The sequence below is a fragment of the Canis lupus genome, chromosome 5, assembly GCF_011100685.1.
Source record: "Canis lupus familiaris isolate Mischka breed German Shepherd chromosome 5, alternate assembly UU_Cfam_GSD_1.0, whole genome shotgun sequence".
NCBI classification, from domain to species: domain Eukaryota; kingdom Metazoa; phylum Chordata; class Mammalia; order Carnivora; family Canidae; genus Canis; species Canis lupus.
Window position 1 is genome coordinate 20547226 of NC_049226.1, and position 22516 is coordinate 20569741.

Sequence of the window (22516 nt, forward strand, 5' to 3'; positions counted from 1 at the left end):
CACTGTATGTAATAATGATAGTAATAGATTTTAACATATTAAATTTAATACTTCTTAAAAATCCCTGTGTCCAAAACAATATTAAAAAACAAAAATTGGCATTCTTTTTTAGAGAAGAATGACAGCTAGCAAATGGAGAATTTCAACTACTAATGTAATAATTGCTTCAAGCAAAGATAATCAATGGATGCTAACATATTAAGTAAATGATTTTAGAGACCAAAATATTCAAATAATCTCAAAGTACCATCCAATAGGTAAGGGAAAAGGTGCCTTTGTGACGAAGAAATCTGGCAGACACCAAGTTAACCAAAAAATCAAACCTAAGAGTGATAATGGGACAAACCAATCTCATTGCCTTCTGATGTTCTCTGACTGGGATGCAGACCACCTACACCTATATCAGCCCAAAACTGCAAACTTGAATCTAATCATGAAGAAGCATTCAGAAAAATCCAAATCATCAGGGATTCTTCAAAGCCAGTGGTCTAAATTCTTCAAAAGGTCAATATCATAAAAGAACAAGAGGAAGGGGAAATATTCTAAATTAAAGAAGATTAAAAAGACATAATAAACTAAATGCAATGCTGGACCATTGATTGCATATTGAAAAAAATAGCTATAAAGGACATTGTTTGAATATAGGTTATATATTAGATAATATTATGCTATCTTTGTTAAATATCTTGTGTGTGATCATTATAATGTGTCTGTATAGAAGAATTCCTTTATCTGAAAAAAGAAAGCAAGAATGGCAGTAATGATTATTATTATTGTTAATAACATAGCAATAATTATTAACAATAACCAGAGAATGTGTGATGAGAATATAGATATTTATTGTACTAATTTTTCCAATAATTAGAATTTTTAAAAGTAAGATACTTTGCAAATGCTATTTTGAAGCATTTTAAAAATCTGTAATTTGTTTTGCTCAGCTTTTGCAAAATATCTTTTGCATCTGTCACTTTCTTTTTTTTTCTCTTTTTTGTTAAATTTATTTTTATTGGTGTTCAATTTACTAACATACAGATTAACCCCCACCCCCAGTGCCCGTCACCCATTCACTCCCACCCCCCGCCCTCCTCCCCTTCTACCACCCCTAGTTCGTTTCCCAGAGTTAGCAGTCTTTACGTTCTGTCTCCCTTTCTGATATTTCCCACACATTTCTTCTCCCTTCCCTTATATTCCCTTTCACTATTATTTATATTCCCCAAATTAATGAGAACATACACTGTTTGTCCTTCTCCGATTGACTTACTTCACTCAGCATAATACCCTCCAGTTCCATCCACCTTGAAGCAAATGGTGGGTATGTGTCATTTCTAATAGCTGAGTAATATTCCATTGTATACATAAACCACATCTTCTTTATCCACTCATCTTTCGATGGACACCGAGGCTCCTTCCACAGTTTGGCTATTGTGGCCATTGCTGCTATAAACATCGGGGTGCAGGTGTCCCGGCATTTCATTGCATCTGTATCTTTGGGGTAAATCCCCAACAGTGCAATTGCTGGGTCGTAGGGCAGATCTATTTTTAACTCTTTGAGGAACCTCCACACAGTTTTCCAGAGGGGCTGCACCAGTTCACATTCCCACCAACAGTGCAAGAGGGTTCCCTTTTCTCCGCATCGCCTCCAACATTTGTGGTTTCCTGCCTTGTTAATTTTCCCCATTCTCACTGGTGTGAGGTGGTATCTCATTGTGGTTTTGATTTGTATTTCCCTGATGGCAAGTGATGCAGAGCATTTTCTCATGTGCATGTTGGCCATGTCTATGTCTTCCTCTGTGAGATTTCTGTTCATGTCTTTTGCCCATTTCATGATTGGATTGTTTGTTTCTTTGGTGTTGAGTTTAATAAGTTCTTTATAGATCTTGGAAACTAGCCCTTTATCTGATACGTCATTTGCAAATATCTTCTCCCATTCTGTAGGTTGTCTTTTAGTTTTGTTGACTGTATCCTTTGCTGTGCAAAAGCTTCTTATCTTGTTGAAGTCCCAATAGTTCATTTTTGCTTTTGTTTCTTTTGCCTTCGTGGATGTATCTTGCAAGAAGTTACTGTGGCTGAGTTCAAAAAGGGTGTTGCCTGTGTTCTCCTCTAGGATTTTGATGGAATCTTGTCTCACATTTAGATCTTTCATCCATTTTGAGTTTATCTTTGTGTATGGTGAAAGAGAGTGGTCTAGTTTCATTCTTCTGCATGTGGATGTCCAATTTTCCCAGCACCATTTATTGAAGAGACTGTCTTTCTTCCAATGGATAGTCTTTCCTCCTTTATTGAATATTAGTTGACCATAAAGTTGAGGGTCCACTTCTGGGTTCTCTATTCTGATCCACTGATCTATGTGTCTGTTTTTGTGCCAGTACCACACTGTCTTGATGACCACAGCTTTGTAGTACAACCTGAAATCTGGCATTGTGATGCCCCCAGATATGGTTTTCTTTTTTAAAATTCCCCTGGCTATTCGGGGTCTTTTCTGATTCCACACAAATCTTAAAATAATTTGGTCTAACTCTCTGAAGAAAGTCCATGGTATTTTGATAGGGATTGCATTAAACGTGTATATTGCCCTGGGTAACATTGACATTTTTACAATGTTAATTCTGCCAATCCATGAGCATGGAATATTTTTCCATCTCTTTGTGTCTCCCTCAATTTCTTTCAGAAGTGTTCTATAGTTTTGAGGATATAGATCCTTTACATCTTTGGTTAGGTTTATTCCTAGGTATCTTATGCTTTTGGGTGCAATTATAAATGGGATTGACTCCTTAATTTCTCTTTCTTCAGTCTCATTGTCAGTGTATAGAAATGCCACTGATTTCTGGGCATTGATTTTGTATCCTGCCATGCTACCGAATTGCTGTATGAGTTCTAGCAATCTTGGGGTGGAGACTTTTGGGTTTTCTATGTAGAGTATCATGTCATCGGCGAAGAGGGAGAGTTTGACTTCTTCTTTGCCAATTTGAATGCCTTTAATGTCTTTTTGTTGTCTGATTGCTGAAGCTAGGACTTCCAGTACTATGTTGAATAGCAGTGGTGAGAGCGGACATCCCTGTCTTGTTCCTGATCCAGTGCTTCCCCATTGAGAATGATATTTGCTGTGGGCTTTTCGTAGATGGCTTTTAAGATGTTGAGGAATGTTCCCTCTATCCCTACACTCTGAAGAGTTTTGATCAGAAATGGATGCTGTATTTTGTCAAATGTTTTCTCTGTATCTAATGAGAGGATCATATGGTTCTTGGTTTTTCTCTTGCTGATATGATGAATCACATTGATTGTTTTACGGGTGTTGAACCAGCCTTGCATCCCGGGGATAAATCCTACTTGGTCACAGTGAATAATTTTCTTAATGTACTGTTGGATCCTATTGGCCAGTATCTTGTTGAGAATTTTTGCATCCATGTTCATCAGGGATATTGGTCTGTAATTCTCCTTTTTGGTGGGGTCTTTGTCTGGTTTTGGAATTAAGGTGATGCTGGCCTCATAGAACGAATTTGGAAGTACTCCATCTCTTTCTATCTTTCCAAACAGCTTTAGGATAGGTATGGTTTCTTCTTTAAACGTTTGATAAAATTCCCCTGGGAAGCCATCTGGCCCTGGACTCTTGTGTCTTGTGAGGTTTTTGATGACTGCTTCAATTTCCTCCCTGGTTATTGGCCTGTTAAGGTTTTCTATTTCTTCCTGTTCCAGTTTTGGTAGTTTGTGGCTTTCCAGGAATGCGTCCATTTCTTCTAGATTGCCTAATTTATTGGCATATAGCTGTTCATAATATGTTCTTAAAATCGTTTGTATTTCCTTGGTGTTGGTAGTGATCTCTCCTTTCTCATTCATGATTTTATTAATTTGAGTCTTCTCTCTCTTCTTTTTAATAAGGCTGGCTAATGGTTTATCTATCTTATTAATTCTTTCAAAGAACCAACTCCTGGTTCTGTTGATCTGTTCCACAGTTCTTCTGGTCTCGATTTCGTTGAGTTCTGCTCCAATCTTTATTAACTCCCTTCTTCCCCTGGGTGTAGGATATGTTTGCTGTTTTTTCTCTAGCTCCTTTATGTGTAAGGTTAGCTTTTGTATTTGAGTTCTTTCCAGTTTTTGAATGGATGCTTGTATTGCGATGTATTTCCCCCTTAGGACTGCGTTTGCTGCATCCCAAAGATTTTGAACGGTTGTATCTTCATTCTCATTAATTTCCATGAATCTTTTTAATTCTTCCTTAATTTCCTGATTGACCCTTTCATCTTTTAGCAGGATGGTCCTTAACCTCCACGTGTTTGAGGTCCTTCCAAACTTCTTGTTGTGATTTAGTTCTAATTTCAAGGCATTATGGTCTGAGAATATGCAGGGGACGATCCCAATCTTTTGGTATCGGTTCAGACCCGATTTGTGACCCAATATGTGGTCTATTCTGGAGAAAGTTCCATGTGCACTTGAGAAGAATGTGTATTCAGTTGAGTTTGGATGTAAAGTTCTGGAGATATCTGTGAAATCCATCTGGTCCAGTGTATCATTTAAAGCTCTCGTTTCTTTGGAGATGTTGTGCTTAGAAGACCTATCGAGTATAGAAAGAGCTAGATTGAAGTCACCAAGTATAAGTGTATTATTATCTAAGTATTTCTTCACTTTGGTTAATAATTGATTTATATATTTGGCAGCTCCCACATTCGGGGCATATATATTGAGGATTGTTAAGTCCTCTTGTTGGATAGATCCTTTAAGTATGATATAGTGTCCCTCTTCATCTCTCACTACAGTCTTCGGGGTAAATTTCAGTTTATCTGATATAAGGTTGGCTACCCCTGCTTTCTTTTGAGGACCATTCGAATGGTAAATGGTTCTCCAACCTTTTATTTTCAAGCTGCAGGTGTCCTTCTGTCTAAAATGAGTCTCTTGTAGACAGCAAATAGATGGGTCCTGCTTTTTTATCCAGTCTGAAACCCTGCGCCTTTTGATGGGGTCATTAAGCCCGTTCACATTCAGAGTTACTATTGAGAGATATGAGTTTAGTGTCATCATGATATCTATTCAGTCCTCGTTTTTGTGGATTGTTCCACTGAACTTCTTCTTAAAGGGGAATTTTAAGAGTCCCCCTTAAAATTTCTTGCAGAGCTGGTTTGGAGGTCACATATTCTTTCAGTTGCTGCCTGTCTTGGAAGCTCTTTATCTCTCCTTCCATTTTGAATGAGAGCCTTGCTGGATAAAGTATTCTTGGTTGCATGTTCTTCTCATTTAGGACCCTGAATATATCCTGCCAGCCCTTTCTGGCCTGCCAGGTCTCTGTGGAGAGGTCTGCTGTTACCCTAATACTCCTCCCCATAAAAGTCAGGGATTTTTTGTCTCTTGCTGCTTTAAGGATCTTCTCTTTATCTTTGGAATTTGCAAGCTTAACTATTAGATGTCGAGGTGTTGAACGGTTTTTATTGATTTTAGGGGGGGATCTTTCTATTTCCTGGATTTGAATGCCTGTTTCCCTTCCCAGATTAGGAAAGTTTTCAGCTATGATTTGTTCAAATACATATTCTGGCCCTCTGTCCCTTTCGGCGCCCTCGGGAACACCAATTAAACGTAAGTTTTTCTTCCTCAGGCTGTCGTTTATTTCCCTTAATCTATCTTCATGGTCTTTTAATTGTTTGTCTCTTTTTTCCTCAGTTTCCCTCTTTGCTATCAACTTGTCTTCTATGGCACTCACTCGTTCTTCCACCTTGTTAACCCTCGTCGTTAGGACTTCTAGTTTGGATTGCATCTCATTCAATTGATTTTTAATTTCTGCCTGATTAGCTCTAAATTCTGCAGTCATGAAGTCTCTTGAGTCCTTTATGCTTTTTTCTAGAGCCACCAGTAGCTGTATAATAGTGCTTCTGAATTGGCTTTCTGACATTGAATTGTAATCCAGATTTTGTAACTCTGTGGGAGAGAGGACTGTTTCTGATTCTTTCTTTTGAGGTGAGGTTTTCCTTCTAGTCATTTTGCTCAGTGCAGAGTGGCCAAAAGCAAGTTGTATTGGGAAAAGGAGAGAAAGAAGGAAAGAAAAAAGAAAGAGGAAAAAAAAAGGAAGAAAAAAACGAAAAAAAAAAGAAGAAAAAGAGAAAGAAAAAGAAAGAAAGGAAAAAACAAAAGGGGGTGGGGGAAGGAAACAAATCAAAAAGCAAAACAAAACAAAACAAAAAAAGAACCACGGGGGAGTATCTCCTGATTCTGTGTACTTTAAGTCCCTTGGCTCCCCCTGGAAATTGTCCATCTAGCTGGTGTTCTGGGGGAGAGGCCTGTTGTGCTGATTTTCAGGTGTTAGCACTTGGGGGAGCTGCTCTGCCCTCTGCCTGGTGCAGGGCTCAGTGGGGGTTGTTCACCCCGTGAGGCCCCAGGAGGAACAGCCTCAGTGGCGGGGCCAGCTCTGGAGCCCTGGAGTCAGCCCCCGCAGTAACTCCGGAGCGCTCGGTCTGCAGGGCCTGGAGGCTCGGGGCGGGGCCGCTGATCTGCTCAGCTTGGGGCAGGAGCATCCTTGCTGTCCTGGGGCCTCCCGGCCTCTGCCTGTCCCGGGGGAGGCCGGATCCTGGGCTGTGTCCCGGCGCCCTGTGCTCCGGGGCCTGCGCTGTTGGATTCGCGCTCCCGGCCCGCAGCCCCCTCCGCGGAGCCACCCCCGAGCCCCCCCGAGCTGCTCCCGCCCCGCAGCCCCCTCCTCAGAGCCGCCCCCGAGCCCCCCGAGCTGCTCCGGGTCCCGCCGTGCGCGCTGCAGCCCTTAGGGAGCTCGGCGCACTCTCCCGGGGAGCAGGTGTCTGTTACTGTCCCGGGGAGCCCGAGGGCATCCCCTCCCTTCTGGGTCCTGCTCCAACTCCCTGCGAGCCCCTTTCCGCCCGGGAAGGTCGGTGCAGCAACTGCTTCTCCGGGACGGGGCTCTCCTGTCCTGGGGACACTCGCCCCGGCCTCAGCCCGGCTCCTCGCCGGGCCCCTCCCCCTTGGAGGCCTTTTGTTTCTTTATTTCTTTTTCCCCGTCTTCCTACCTTATAGAAGCGCGAACTCTTCTCACTGTAGCATTCCAGCTGTTCTCTCTTTAATTCTCAGGCCGAATTCATAGATTTTCAGGATAATTTGAAGGTTTTCTTGGTAATTTGGTGGAGACAGGTGACTTGGGGACGCTACTCTTCCGCTATCTTGCCCCTCCTCTGCATCTGTCACTTTCTCATCTTACTGCCCCCACTCTCAACATAACTGGATAGGTTACCTCACAAGACTTCCCAAAATAATTTTTCTAAATAGAGCTTTTGTGAAGACACACCTCAACACAATATTTTTCTAAGGTCTAAGTTGTCCTGGGTCTAAATTCAAAACTCTTCATTCTGGCAGTTTCATTAGTTCTGAATATGTGTTTCAAAGTATTGGCCTGACATCTCCACATGAAAACTTCAGTGGCCTCAAACTTTAACTCACCCAGTTCAGAGTTGTATACCTCCCCTTTCAAACTGTGTTTCCTATTTACTTTGTGGCATTATCATCCTTCAGTCACCCAGGCTGGCCTTCTCAGAACCAGTCTAGGTTCCTGCCCATTCTTCACACTCTACAAGAGCCCTTTAGGTCTATGGAAAACATCCCTTGTCAATCTCTCTATGTGTTTTTACCATCTCTAAATTCTAACCTATTCCCTGCCTACCAAATGGTCTCCTTGATGTTCCCTAATAAATGTTAAATAATTATCTATTGATGGAGGGCAATGAGGACTAATTATTGCCCTTTCCATCTCCCTCTTCCCGCCAAACAACATTATGATAAATGTCTCTCAGGTAGAAAGAACAGCAAAGTAATTATTGCCTAAAGTCTTAGAAGAAAAAGGTGCCACTGAATTCACTGCCTCTTCACCTAGAGCCTTGAATGCTCGGTATGACCAATGGGACAAAGAGATTAAAAACAAACAAAAAACTCAATCCTAATGCCTGTTGTCTTATTTCCCATTTCAGAAAGCAGGGGCAAAAACCCAGCTGGAACATTCCAGCTATCTGAAGAGTACAGGCTTTGCCTGCCTCTAAACCATGCTTGCTACAATATGCCTGGTATTCATGGTGCTTATGCAGGCAGAAGCAAAATGGAAATGTGTACCATATGGCCACCCACTCCCAGCTATGGTGGTTAAAGACAGATGCTCTAAAGCAGAGATTGGCCAACTATGGCCTGCAGTTCAGATGTGCCCCATGCCCTGTTATTGACAGTCCACCAGCTAAAGATGGTTTTTACATTTTTAAGGAAATATTAAATGTGTGTTTGTGTGTGTGTGTGTGTGTGAGAGAGAGAGAGAGAGAGAGAGAGAGAGAGATACAGACCATACATAGCCTGCAAAGCCTAAAATTTTTACTATCAGAGTCTTTATTTTAAAAAGTTTACTCATGAGTCTGAGTCTGAATTCCATCTCTGACCTTCAGTAGCATAAGCAATGATTGAACCTCTCTTAGCCCTGGTTTTCTCACCTGTTTTTGAACACCTGCATGGAGGATGTTGTAACTAACATTGGTAATCTACTTAATACAATTCTTGATACATAAGTACTCCATAAATGTTACTTCTAATTGTATTAGAGAAAAAATATTACTTAAAATATCACATCTGTCTTTTAAAAAGAAGACAATTCATATTAGAGAGGATATAAATCTCTATATAGCTCCCTTCTCTTGGCTGATATTAATGGGGGAGGATGAAGGCAAAGATGGAAATATCAAAGCTTCTGTCAATTATTCCAGGCTGCCAAAGAGGAGACTTAGAATATATAATCTATTGTTTAGTAGAGTACATCAATGAGTCTTTGCATATATAAACAGGGGTTCAGAGTTGAGCAGGGGCTGGGGAGGAAAGTTGATCTACACAATAAAGAGAAGAGAATTGAGTTTGAAAGGGGAAATCAAGCTTCCTGTCAGTTTGTGATGGCAGATTGAGTACAGCATGAGATCTCCCCCTTTACTGAACTCCGAGAAATAGGAGGAAATGTTAAAATAGTGGAAAAAATAAATACAGATTCCATGTTGCAAAGCAAGAAACAGTACTTTCAATAGAGTGGAAAATGGAAAGAAGTCCCTAAAAGGAAGAAAAACTCTTTAGCTTAATTCATACTCCATGGCAGGGAACACATGTGGCACTTCTGATATTTAAAAGCTCAAGTTTCCTACCAATAGGCTATTGATATTTCATAGCTATAGATACTGATGCAGGCAAATGACCAGATCACAAAAACATAAGTTTGACCTTTTACTCTTTAACTCAAGAATATGAATGGCTGAAAAAACTAAGCCATTAGGGATGTGCTCATTCAGGACTTCTCCTGCATGGACAAGATAAGACATACAGAAAAAGAGCACAGAGCTGGCAAAGTGGCACAGCTGACTCTTGAAAGGCCAACCGACATCTCAGTGATGCTGACTGCTTGGAGGTAGTAGGCTAGATAGAAAAATCTACCAAATGTCCTTCTTTCATATTCAAAGATTGGGCAGAAACATCAGCTGATGAATGGTGTGGTCACTGAAGATGGAAAAGGGAGCACTGTGAAATACCACGTTGTGAAATTCCAGATCTCTAATGGCAGAGTGGGCTGCCTTAACAACAAATATACTAGAAAGCAATGTCAAACCCAGAGTCAGAGTCACCCATGGTCAGTATAAATTTTTGCCCAGACCAAGAGTCCCATTTAGTCAACAGGCCAACATACTCAGCTAATGTAGTCATATAAAAGGGAATCTCAATGGGCCTATCCATAGTGCTAGCAGCTGGTACTAAAAAAAATTTTTTTTTAAAAAAGCATTTGTATAATAGAAGAGTAGAATTCCCTAGTAATTACCACTGCCTATCTGTAGTAGACAGACAAGGGCGAGGACTAAAGATAAGACAACCTGAGTCATGGCAAAGACACTGGCAAGAAGAGGAGTTCTTCTGGTGGTTATCATCATAATAGATTCTAATACTGACCCTATTCGATAGGCTTAATATCTCCCCAAATGTGTCTTTGCCAAAATAGTTTGGTCTTAATGAGATATTTCCCCACTGAGAGGACCAATAAATGAGGCCATTAACCACAGTCCAGGAGTCATTCGTTAGGAGATAGAGGAAGTGGACAAGTGGGCAACCTTGATAAAGATCTTTTAGAGTCTCCAGCTCACCCTAAAAGAATGAAACACCAGAACCTTTCAGAAATCTCTCAGGGATGAATAACACATAGCTGCTCTTATACTCTACTCAACTATGAGTACCACATAGAACCATCCAGAAACCAAGGCAGATAGCCTTCCTTATCCATTCAAAAGTCATATCTAACTATAAAGTAAAGGACAGTTAAGAACCAGGAACTAATGAAGGTCACACTTATGGCTAGGGGATTCCTCGCTACCACCACACAAAAATGGAAGTTATCCATTGAAACATACCATGGCCCAGATAGACCACCCAGACAGACTACTACCTAAATACAGTCATCTTTGTCTTGGCCAACATTGTTCTAGTCCAGATAGGATATAACCCAACTAAAACACTAAAATGTGGGGGTATATATGGTTTGGATGTTTTTCTAAAGTAAATGGGCATGAGGGCCATAATATAGGTGTTCAATTTTAGTGAGATCTCTATAAGCAGATAAAAGGGTTTTTTTTTTCCTTTTTTAAATACTTTATTTATTTATTCTTGAGAGACACAATGAGGCAGAGACATAGAGGAGAAGTAGGCTTCCTGCAGGGAGCCTGATGCCTGAGCCAAAGGCAGATGCTCAACCACCGAGCCACCCAGGTGCCCCAAAAGTTTGTTTTCTATAGAAAAGTATCTAAAGACTAATGGCAGGAGTTTGCTTTCATAGAAGTTCAGAGACCATTTCTAGAGCCTTGAGGAACCTACCAGATGCTTAAGAAGGCATGTGTATCTAATGTAGGTGCAAAGGAAGGTACTGTAGAAAAATATGAAGTCAGGGTAACAGAATATTAAAACAGGGCTCAATGTACCAGCCTCTACACCAACTTAAGATCTCTTGTTATTTGGGTCCTCATTCAAAAGTAGACATCTATGAATCCTAGGAGACAGGTTTGTGTAAGAGGCTGAGATCAGGAGTGAAGATGCTCCATCAAACAACAGGAGTAGGTGCTGGACCTCGTACTTGGAAAAGAGCACTTTTGCCTAGAATCCTGAAAGTATTATGCCTAAAATCTGACAATTCCAGGCCCAGATAGTGATGTTGGGACCTCGAACTAAATTTAGACTAAGAAGCCATCCACTGAGAAGCCATTCCCTATCTGTCACACAGGAGATGAACTCACTTTGATCAGCAAATGACCCCTGAATGACAATATGCTGTCTCAGAACAGGAGTTAGACCAAGAGAAGAAAGGTCTCGTTGCACTGTACGGTGACAGAGGGCCAGGCAGTAAACAGGTATTGCTGAGATTCACAAGTAAAGATATACTGTTGTTACTGGTTGGGTTGGAAGGGAATAGAGAAGATATTCTTGGTTAGATCAATGACCATAAATCATTGGAGCAGATATGCTAAGATATGCTCAGTCATGGAGATGGTATCATGGATCTAAGACAAGTGGGCAAATCCCTGTCTCTAGGAAACAATAAGGTTCCCAAAGCCACTGCTCTTTTAAATTAACCATACCAGGAACTGAAGGGTAATAATGTTAAGACTTTAAGTGAACCTCAGCTAAAGAGGCTCATTCCAGTCCCTTTCCTTTGTGTGGGCAAGGAAGATCCAAAAGAGGTATTGAATAAATGAAAATCTGATTTTATGCATATCCCAACCTGGTGATGCTAAGGACTTCTCACAATCCAAGGGAAGAGCTCTAGTAGCCAAGACATGAAGAAATACCATATGCTACCATGAGACAGCCTGGGACAACCGGAAGATAGTTATAATGTATAAAATAGTTTTATTTTCTAATCCAGTCATAATAAATATTGGAAGACCCTAGCAAAGCCAGGCATAACTTGACTACAACATTTCTGAGTGTCTGGTCATAAAAAATCTGCACCAGTAGGGGTAAAACACTGCTCTTCTTGACAAAAGCCATCACCAGAAGCTTTGGGACAAATCAGGCATGAATTAATAATGATCTTTCTTCACACCCCACATAAAAGAGATACCATCTATTGGAAGCAAATTTAATCCCATAAATGGAAGTAAAACAGAAACAAACACACAGGACAACATCATAACCAAAAGTGATGAGAAAATACCACCTTGAGTGGCCAAGATTTATGAGGCTGTTGCTTGCCTGGATGCAATGGCACTATGGTGCCTCATGTCTTGAGTTGAAAAAAAATTCTAGATCCTGTTCAGTCACATTTCACATGCCCAGGGGACAAAGCAGCTTCTATAAGAAGCAGTCCCTGAGAACAAGTCATGGTAGAGCTAAGAGAGCACCTCCTCTTCTTGTTCTTCTGATGACCTGGAACTCCTCCCGAGTCCCATAGGGTGTCTCTGTGAGAACATTTTCCAGAGTGCTCCGGTGGAGCAGCATGCGTCAGTCATGATGATCATGATGATCATGAATCATATGGTTGAAATATGGTATTTCATTGTAGAAGCCAGCCTCTAGGTTGCTCCCAATAATCCTGGCTCCAAGGCTCCCTGGTATAGTCCCCTTTCAGCTGGGCAAGGCTATCCTGTATAACCTATAGGATGCTGCAGGAATGATGGTGTGTGACCGCCAAACTTAGTTCATAAAGACATTGTTCTCTCTTGGATTACTTGCTTGGAGAAGATAGCTGCCATGCCATGAGGAAACTCAAGCAGCCCAGTTGAGGAGTTTATATGGGGATAAACTGAGGACCCCTGTCATCAGCCAGCACCAACATGCCAGCCATGTCAATAACATCTTGGAAGTGGATCCTCCATCCCAGGTAAGCTTTTTTTTTTTTTTTTAAGATTTTATTTATTTATTCATGAGAGACACACAGAGAGAGGCAGAGACATAGGCAGAAGGAGAAGCAGTCTCCTCACAGGGAGCCTAATGAGGGACTCAATCCCGGACCCAGGGTCACGCCATGAGCTGAAGGCAGATGCTCAAGTGTTGAGCCACTCAGGTGTCCCCCAGGTAAGCTTTTTAATTATTGTAGACCCAGCTGATATTTTGACTGTAATCTCAAGAAACACCCTGAGCCAGAACCACTCAGCCAAGATGCTCCCAAATTCCCATTTCAGAAAAACTGTGAGGAATTTTTTAAAAAGTGTATTATTGTTTTAAGCAGCTAAATTTTAGGGTAATTTGCTACATAGCAATAGTTAACTACAGCTAGCATAGATAGAAAGCAAGTAAGTAGCTTCCGAGCTTGTGAGACGAATGCAGAATTCCTAAGATACACTAGTTACAGATAATGAAGTAGTAACCTGTAAGACATGCAAAAGATATATAGAATAAATGGAATTTATGATGAAACAAACAGGAATATTATGTATAGATATAAAGAGATAGAATAAGTCATGATCGTGTCACCTCCAGGCTGACAGTTTTGTCACCCTTAAGTCAGCAACACACTGGCTGACATCCCTATGGTCTCATTTTGGCCCCATGTGCTCTGTACAAGAAATGCAAATAACACTCTTGGCTGCTCAGGAGGCTAACTGGCAGGCAATAGCTGTGGGCAAGCATTCTTGTTCTTGCCCCTGTGTTCCTCTCCTCAAAGAGCAAATGCAAGCTCTGGCCCCAGGCACCTTCTGTGGGGCCTTCTTGCTCAAATCTGAGTTCTGATCCTCATAACCAAACCATCAGCAGAGAAAGCTGATGCAGCAGAGGGTATTTTATAACCCGGGATTTAGGGAATATGGTCCTTCTACCTGGTTGTCCCCATCCTAAGTGAATTAACCCATTCCTTTCCACCCCCCCTTGCCTCTTGCTTTGTGTTTTAAATAGATTTAGTAAGCTGCATGTTCTGAGCCCTTTATTCTGTCTGTGAGGCCTCAGAAATAATCTACCTGGTAGAGCATTTAGAGACCACCACTGCTTTAAAGGAATTTCCCATATTACAGGGACCGTGAGAAAGTCATTTTACCACTCCGAGCCTCGGTTTTCTTATTTTAAAAAAATTAGGTGAATGCTATATAGTGGGTGGTACTGTAAGAATAAGAAATATTCATGAGAACGCAGAGACATAAGGTAGATACTCACCAAAAAATAGTTGCTTCTGTCTTTGTGTGACCCTATACAGGCGGCCAACCTCAGCTCTGCCATCCGTTGAAAGGCTATCAGACTTACCCCTCCATAGACACTATGAGGATTAAGGTAACGTTTCTGAAAGCACCTAGCACAGGGCTTGACACACAGTAGATGGTCAGCCCATTTTCAATGTGTCTTCCTTTCCTTACAGAAGCAAAACAAACAAAACCCAGTGTAACAGCTGCTGCTATGGTATCATTTCAAAAATGTGGAAAATCTCTCCATCCTCACCACCAACTCAGATTACATCCCTCCTCTACTCTCCCTGCTTCCCATTCCTTTGAAGGGTTAGAGCTTTTGTTCCTTAATAGAGAGTTACAACTCATCCTGGAGGAAGAAGCCAAATGACTTAAATTCACCCAAAGACACAAATGACTAACAATAGATCCTTGCACAGAAAGGAAGATTTTATGGGGAGAGAGAGGAGGGAGTAAGACAGGGTTTAGAGAAAGGGCACTCAGAGGTGACAGAGAAGAGAAAGGCCCAGAGAGAGGGCCTGGACACAAGGTCATAACAAAGACACATTTATTGCTGTGAATCTGTCCAGAAAGGCCAGGGCCAGAGAGCTGCTCAAAGTCCTTGCCCTCAGACATCCCCTCCACCCCTTACAGCGTGCTCCCCTGACAGATCCCTTCCCTCACACAGGACCCCTTCCCCATGCAGCCCCTCCCCCACAGAGCCCCTCCTTCAGACAGATCCTTCCACATAGGCCTGTCCCTCAAGTGCCCTCCACCGTCCCCCCAACACACACAGCCCCCCCACGGCCCCTCCCACTTCCAGGTCCCTCCCCAACAAGCTCTTCCTTCAGACAGCTCCTCCCACATAGGCCCCCCCTTAAGCACCCCTCCCAAAGCTCCTCAGCTCCTTCCACACAGGCCCATCCTACAGTTGCCTCCCACACACAGGTCCCTCCTTCACAAGTCCCTCCTTCAGACAGCTCCTTCCACAATAGGCCCCCCTCAGGCAACCCCCCACAGCCCCTCAGGCAGCTCCTCCCACACAGGCCCATCCTAAACGTGCCCCCCATGTCCCCACAACATACAAAGCCCCTCCCACACACAGCCCCTCAGACAACTCCTCTCACATATGGCCCCTTCCCCCCAGGCAGCCCTTCCTACACAGGCCCCTCCCTCACATGGCCCTCCGCTCCCAGAAGATGAGGATGTGCAACCCTCCGGGTAGCAGGACTCAACAGGCCCAGAGCAAGAGCGGAAGGAGCGTCCTACTGAAAGGAGTTGCAGCAAGTTGAAATGGCCCACTTTTTGACCACAACCTCCTCCTCTCCTTAGGACAGGGAAGAGGACTGTGGGATTTGTGGCTCAGAACAGAAGTGGCCCTTGAAGAAAGAGGTTACATGCTACACTAACGGAGTCCCAGAGCAGTTTGGCAGCCAAGGAGGGAGGCAGTAGAGAGCTACGAAAAACACATTAAGCTTAGCCTCAGAAGTAGTGACTGCAAATTTCAGCCTCACACCTTCTGAGAGCCGCGCCCTGGCACAAGTCATGTAATGTTGCAGTCCGAGTCACTAAGTAGGGATTCTCCCATACCTGCAGAGCAGACTCACCTGGGAGCTGGCAAAGCAAAGCCCCTGGCCCCCTCCCTTCATGCCTCCCCCACCCCCAACCTGAATGCAGAGTATTCCTGGGGGAAGGGAGAAGCCAAACTGCCAGTGTGAAGCATTCATATGTAAGCATTTCTGGTAAAATGCCTCAAGAGATCTCAGAAGAAAGAGACCTAGATTCCAAATTAATGGTCATTTTGTGTGTGGGTGATTCAGTTTTTGGCTTGCTATACATTAATATTCACTTTTGTATCTAATTTTGTATCTGTATTATTTTTCTTAACGCCCCCTCCCCCTAAATTGTACTTCAGATCTCAGGAAACCTGGATCTACCCCTAAAGACATCAGAGAGTTGTTAAATCAAGAGGCCATAGAAAAAATGACTACCTCACAAAAAGCTGGAAATATATGCTTATTAAATAAGATTCTGAGGTCCCTAACTCAGTACCTTTCTACCCAGGTGAAGTAGGGGTAAGAGGAGAAAGTTCAGCCCAAGAATCCTTCCCCAGGTTGAGAAGCAGCCTGTAGAGCTGGTGAGAAGCCTGCCAGGGCCCCTCTGGTCTGACAGGGACAGATGATGTAGTGACTTGATTCAGTGGGTAAACATCCAATGCAGCTTGCTGGAGGCCCCCAGCCTCGTATTACTGTTGACACAAGGCAGATTCCCTTTCTCTAAACCGCTGTTTATATTTTAGCCAAGTGTCCTACATAAATCTTCTATCGAACCACCAGACTCTGGCTGCTACAGAAGTGACCAACTAGAAAATGGCCTAATAAGGAGTTTGCTGCAGAAACTGAAGATATCTCCATATGAAAAGCTGCCTTGGGGGCACTGACCAGGAAATCCTGATGTTAGACTTTCCATAATGGGGGGCCAGAACAGGGTTGAAGGCAGTTTCAGCTAAAATAAAAGTTCTTTTAAAGAACTGAGTCTCAACCAGGGGACCTGGTCTATGAAATATAGATTCAGTTCAGCTCAGGGTTCAAAGAACATTCTAAAGCCCCAATTCAGTAGTTCTAAGAAATATGTAGGCTTGATTCCAGTTCAAACTCATCCTTCAATAGGGGGTTTTCAGAGGAAAAATAGAACACAACTTTGTAATCGCTCTGTGGTTCCATAAATTAATATTAGGGCTTGGTTCAGAGCTCAGCACAGTTGTGTGGTAAGCTGTGGTTTGGGGTTCATGGTCTGGCGGAGGTCCCTGATGGAAGGGCCTCAATGCCTGGAGAGCTGTGGCTTGAAAAGAGCAAAGGGAAAATCTATTCCTTGCAGTAGGAGCTAACAGCTGAATCCAGTTCATCTTGACTCAGCAACGGGCCATTTAAAAACTGCTTCCCCCAGCTAAAGCTTTGGGGAGTGGCCTCTATTTCTTTTCTTCCGTAGCCCTGTGTGTATCATAAATAGCTACTCTGGACTACCTGAGTAGCTGTTATTTCAAATAATAATTAAAAAGAGTGAGAGTAATCTTCAGGGACTAGAGGAGGGGAGAAGGTGCCTTATATTTAGATATTCTGGACTTGATTATAAATCCTAGAGCTTGGCTGCTCTGTGGGGATCTTGCTTCTCTAGGCGGTCCCCTCTCTACATGATTAACTGACTACTGCCATCTAGTGGATGTGGAGGCCTTTGATGATTCAGCTCCTAATGGACATGATGTTGGGGATTGATCTTGTGAGATGCTGTGCTTCATTCGGGCAGCAGATCTTAGGGTGGCCTGTAGGTAGGATTACAAATCAATTGCCCTGGGAGATCTCCATATGCACTTTCTCTTCGTTGACACAGGTTAACAGAGAGAAAGGAAAAAGTTTAAAAATTCAGTGCCTATGGGTCATCCATGTTCTGGAGTTTAGTTGGCAACTGAATCAAAAGTGTCCTTCAGAGCCTTACGAAGAGCCAGTGCTAAGGCTGTGGGTAATCACCTTGTTGCTCTATCCTGAGCTCTCTGTGCAGGTGGCAGTGGCCACACTGGACCACAGGCATGGCTGGTGATGGGAGGAAGTCTTCTGTATGGAACAGAAATTTGGGTCCCTGGCAGCCATTCTTGATAGGGCTGGGCTATCCTGTTCAGCTAGCTCCCTGGGCTCAGCCTCTAGGTGATGCCTTTAACTAAAGAAATTAGAAAAAAGGGGGCCAGGCAGGGACTGTAGAACTTCCCTCTGTGGAAGCTTCTGTTTACCTGGAGTGGTTGTTCTGAGGACAGACACGTAGATGTTCAGGGACAGAGTAGATCAATGAATTGCTGACCTGGAGTTTTCAGAGATCTTAAGAAAGGAATCAGATTAACTACATGAGGAATCAGCAAATGTGCATAAGTTAGTCTTCAAAATGGACAAGAAACTTGGTATGACTCAAGACATTTGCATCTCTGCCTCAAGAACCACATAAGGATGCAAAGCAAATCTGCACAAAACATTTGGATGAGGACTGCAAAGATTTCCTTTTCAGTTATTGTAGCTTCATGTTCTGGATTATAACCCTCTTCTCCTGCCCTGGGAGGCTATGAGGTTTCTGTCTAAAGCTGGGAATGAACCCAAAGCACTCTCCACTCCCCCCACCATAGACTTCAGGCTCCTTGTCTAGAAAATGAAGGGGTGGGTTTGATTATCCCCCGCTCAGATCTCTCCCAGCGGAATTTGAATTCTTCAAGTTTAAATTTTCCTTTGCACAGTTTCCTCTAATTTCACCTAGAGTGTGCTCAAGGTCTGGGGCAGACTGAACTAGGGGTCTTTTACTATCACCTGGAATGTTCATCTAGAACAATATGCTCTTTAGGCTAGAACATGAACTTGAGTGACCATCAGGTGGGTGTGATAAAACAATTTTTGTAAAGCAGCCCTGATGTTAAGACAATTGGGATTCCAGCTTGCTTCTAACTCACTGTGTGACCTTGGGAAGTCATTCATTCCCTTAGACTTTGCTTTTCACATCTAAAAAATAACAACCCACTATCCTATTTCCCTCTCAGAATTGTTGAGAGGAAACAAACAAACAAGCAAAACGACATAAACACACACAAGAAGTGCTTCCTTAAAAAGCTCAATGTGAATTTTAAATGCCATTTTTCTGTTTAGATTAGGTTAAATATATTTAATATAAATGTCTTGCAGAGGATGCCCATCAAACAAACAGTCAAACAATCCCTGTCTGATAAATCACACTTTGCTCTTGAGAGAAAAGGCTGAGCTAAGACAGAAAAATCAGTGCCTCTAACCAACAGGAAAACTCTGACCTTTCTTCGGACCTATTCCTTCAATTCCTGTGACCTCACTGTTGGAACGGGAACTAGAATGTAGACTTAGAAGATGGCCTGAAACCCACTGGCCTATCGCTTTCAGGGGATGGTAATTAGGAGAGCTGGAACTTACATTTTTACCTGGAAGATCCGAGACTGCTTCCCCTCCTCCACTGTAAACCTCTTCATGAAAGAGCAGAGAACCAGAAAACTGCAAGATGTGATTCGTAATTGTCAATAACATTTGTGTCATTTTGATGCTCTAACTCTATTATGTTAATTGCTTTCCTCTCTACACTTTAAGGTGAACATTAATTGATTCCCAACTGTAATCACAATTATGGTGAGTTATTCTGATTAATGGAAGATGTGATTAATAGGTAGGAAGGTGCAACTGTTTCTCCTTCGCAGGGAAGAGATGATATATGCTATTATAGCTCTGCTGTAGGCTGCGTTTTCACCAAGAATTCAAAGCTAATGCACAGCTATCAATCACCAACTTCCATTGTTCTGCCTGGTTGACTAGACACGACTCCCTTCAGCGTGGCCTGTTTCTCCTTGCCCACTGACTCTCAGGCTTCCTGGGGTAACTCTCCTATTCCAACCCACCAGTGTTCCAGAGATAGGAGAGTTTCCAGTATGTCAGATCTGAAACCTGAAGTCATGACTTCTGATGCACTTAGCCTGGGCAGCGTGATGCGTGTGTACCCCTAGGCCCAGACCCAGAAAAGACACTGCAGCAGGTAGAAGCGGGAGACAGTTGTTCACGTGTGTTCTCCAAAGCCTGGCACCACAGCCAGCACGTCGGAACTCTTTACCACACCATATTTGAAAAGGAGAGTGGACAAATTCAGTTTCCCTTCCTCTCCTGTGTCCCTGTCTATGAGCTGTCCTGTGGTAATTCTGGACTTCCCTCAGCCTCCCCACCCAGCCTTGTCCTCCTACTAAAGAATTGCTTCTCTAAACCTCTCTCCCTACAACCTAGCTCACCTGTCCTGTGTTCTGCCCTATGAGTCCCTTGCCAGGAGACAGGGAAGCTCATCAGATGGATGGATTGATTTGATAGCTAATGCTGAGATAATTAATCCTGTAACAGTAATCCTGTGACAGGAATCTTAAATACTTTTCTTTATGACTCCCTTACATTGGACATACTTCCCCCCACCCTCATCTCCAGGCAGCAGCCCCTCCCATCCAGCCCTTTCACATACCGGGCATAGATGTTTGCTAATTTTGTCACCTACTGGTCCAGTGCCATCTTCTGTGTAGAAGCTTCAGGCCGTGTGAGAGGAGAACTACAGGACTTGCTTTGAAGCTGCCATGCCTGACAGGCATGGAGGTTTCTCTCATAGTATTTGTTTATTTACGAGGGTTAAGGAGGGCCTCTCACGGAGAAGTCTTGTGGGGAGCTCATGTCTGCAGTTCACAGTGCAGTGAATCAGCCACTGACAGTATCCAAAATTCATACTTCTGTACCTTTCCCCAGGAGCAGGTAGGTCCTTTGCTCTGTCATCTGGTGAAATTCTGCTCATTCCCCAGCATTTAGCTTAAACATAAGATCTTTCCAACTGGGGTGTCCTGGCCAGGCCAGACTGCACCCTTATCCTCTGGGCTTGGAGGCACCCTGCCACACCTCTGCACAGTCCACACAGCACACCACCACCTGGTAACTCAGCTGTCTGCTGCCACTCTTGTGCCAGACATCTGGGCCCCTGCAGACCTCAAGTGCAGCTTGTACCTGACTGAAGACAGCCAGCAGAGGGGGTGAGTGGGGGCAGAAGTCCAGCCCTCACTCCATTTGCCAAGCTGTGGTCCCTGGCTTGTGACTAAATCTGCCTGTGTGAAGGGAGCCTTTTGCTTTCTCTAAAGGCTCAGCCTTCAGCTGCCCAAGCCATGCCTTGGTTGACTCAGCCCAGAGGTGTGTTTCCTGCAGAGCCCAGAGATACTGAGAAGCCCTCAGCAGTCCTGTTCTGACTCTGTGGGCACAACCCTTGGGTATAACCTCAGCTCCTTCACTGTTTTTCACAAAAAATCAGTCACACTCAGTATTGTGCAGCTTTGTTGTAGACTTCACAGGGAACCACAAGGGGAAGAAGCAGCTGTGCATCTGACACAGTGGTACACATCTCACTCATCTGTCTGGCATACTGTATTCTCCCTGCAAATGACCTGTTGTACTAACAGCAGAGCCATGTTCCTCCTCCTGGCCCAGCCACCTGTAGCAGAAACCCCTGTCTCCTGGGTGCCCTCTCCTCCCTGTATCCATCTTACGACCCTGGGCCACCCTACCTCCCACTCCAAACATGCAAACTCTCCATCACAACCCAACCAATAAACTTCGGCTTCCAGGATGCACCATTTCCTCATTTAACCACTTCCTCCCATGCCCCGTCCCCAAACTAATAATAATAAGTTAAAAAACAGAAAAACCCCTTCTGCTATAATTTGGGAGTTAATCTACCTATTAAAATGTGATTTCTGTGAGGGCAAGGACTGTGCATTATTTGTCCTTGTCTACCTGGTCTGACTTCGATTCAAACTTAGATCCTTCACATACTTGGTGGTGTAACTTTGGGTCACTTTAGCCTCAGTCTCCCCACCCATAAGATAGAGGCAATTATCAGGCCTATTTCAGAGGGTTCAATAACCTTCTCATTCAATGATAAGGACTGAATGGGATGAGGTACATAAGGGCTTGGCATACACGTGCTTGATAGATGTTAGGTATTAGTGTATTACTAGTTTCTGTGGTTATTAAATATTAGTGGAATGATAACTGAACAAGACTGTGCTATCCCCAGCATAGTTAGAAGTTGCCAACGCACAGGGTGTGATGTTAGTTCCATCTCTCCTCCAACCACAATCTCCATCAATAGTACCCAAACGCCTCTTCACAAAAGATCATGCCAGATATGCACTTATACATAAGATGCAGGAGCTGCTTTTTCCAAATCATGACCTCAGATCTTGCCTACATGTGTTAGTTTGGCCCCAAGATTGTACATTTTAGGGATCTGTAGTTGCCTGGGTCTTCCCTCAGCCTCAGGGCCTTGCTGCTCTTAATTGGTTTGGTTTCAAAATAGCTCAACCCTTCCAGGCATAGGGACCTGTAGGCTAAATCCTGATGGACAGTTAATAGATGTGTGTGGGCATGTGTATATGTAAATATTTAACCACCTCAGAAGAACTGAGATGTAGAGCTATGGACATGTGCTTGAAAGATTATGTTACAGTTGGGGCCCTTCAGTGAGAGACTTGCCAGAGATCTTGAGCCAGAGATTGCTGGCTCAATTTGGTTCTGTTCAACAGATTTTTATCCAACATCTACTAAGTGCCCAGCACTGTAACAGACAGTCTGACAAATAGCCCCATGTTATTACAATACTACTGCAGAACAACAACAACAAAAACCAAACCATAACACTTAAGGTTTCTTTCTCACTCATCTGGGGTCAGAGGGTCTAAGGTGAGCTTAGCTGCAGGTCTGTGGGTCAGCTGGAGACCATGTGTCTCTTGTTCTCGTGGATCCGATGACTACCCAAGGAATGTTCTTCTC

At 43.3% G+C, this 22516-nt stretch overlaps 1 long non-coding RNA gene across 1 annotated transcript in view; it reads right to left on the reverse strand.

Moving 5' to 3' along the window:
• LOC111095833 overlaps positions 1–22192 on the reverse strand; it is a 41545-nt gene extending 19353 nt beyond the window's left edge. Inside the window, exons 1-2 of the long non-coding RNA XR_005359278.1 lie at positions 19094–22192; positions 17905–17989 (exon numbers count right to left, since the gene is read on the reverse strand). This is a non-coding gene — a long non-coding RNA (uncharacterized LOC111095833). The remainder of the gene's footprint in view (positions 1–17904; positions 17990–19093) is intronic.
• Positions 22193–22516: the final 324 nt, after the last annotated feature.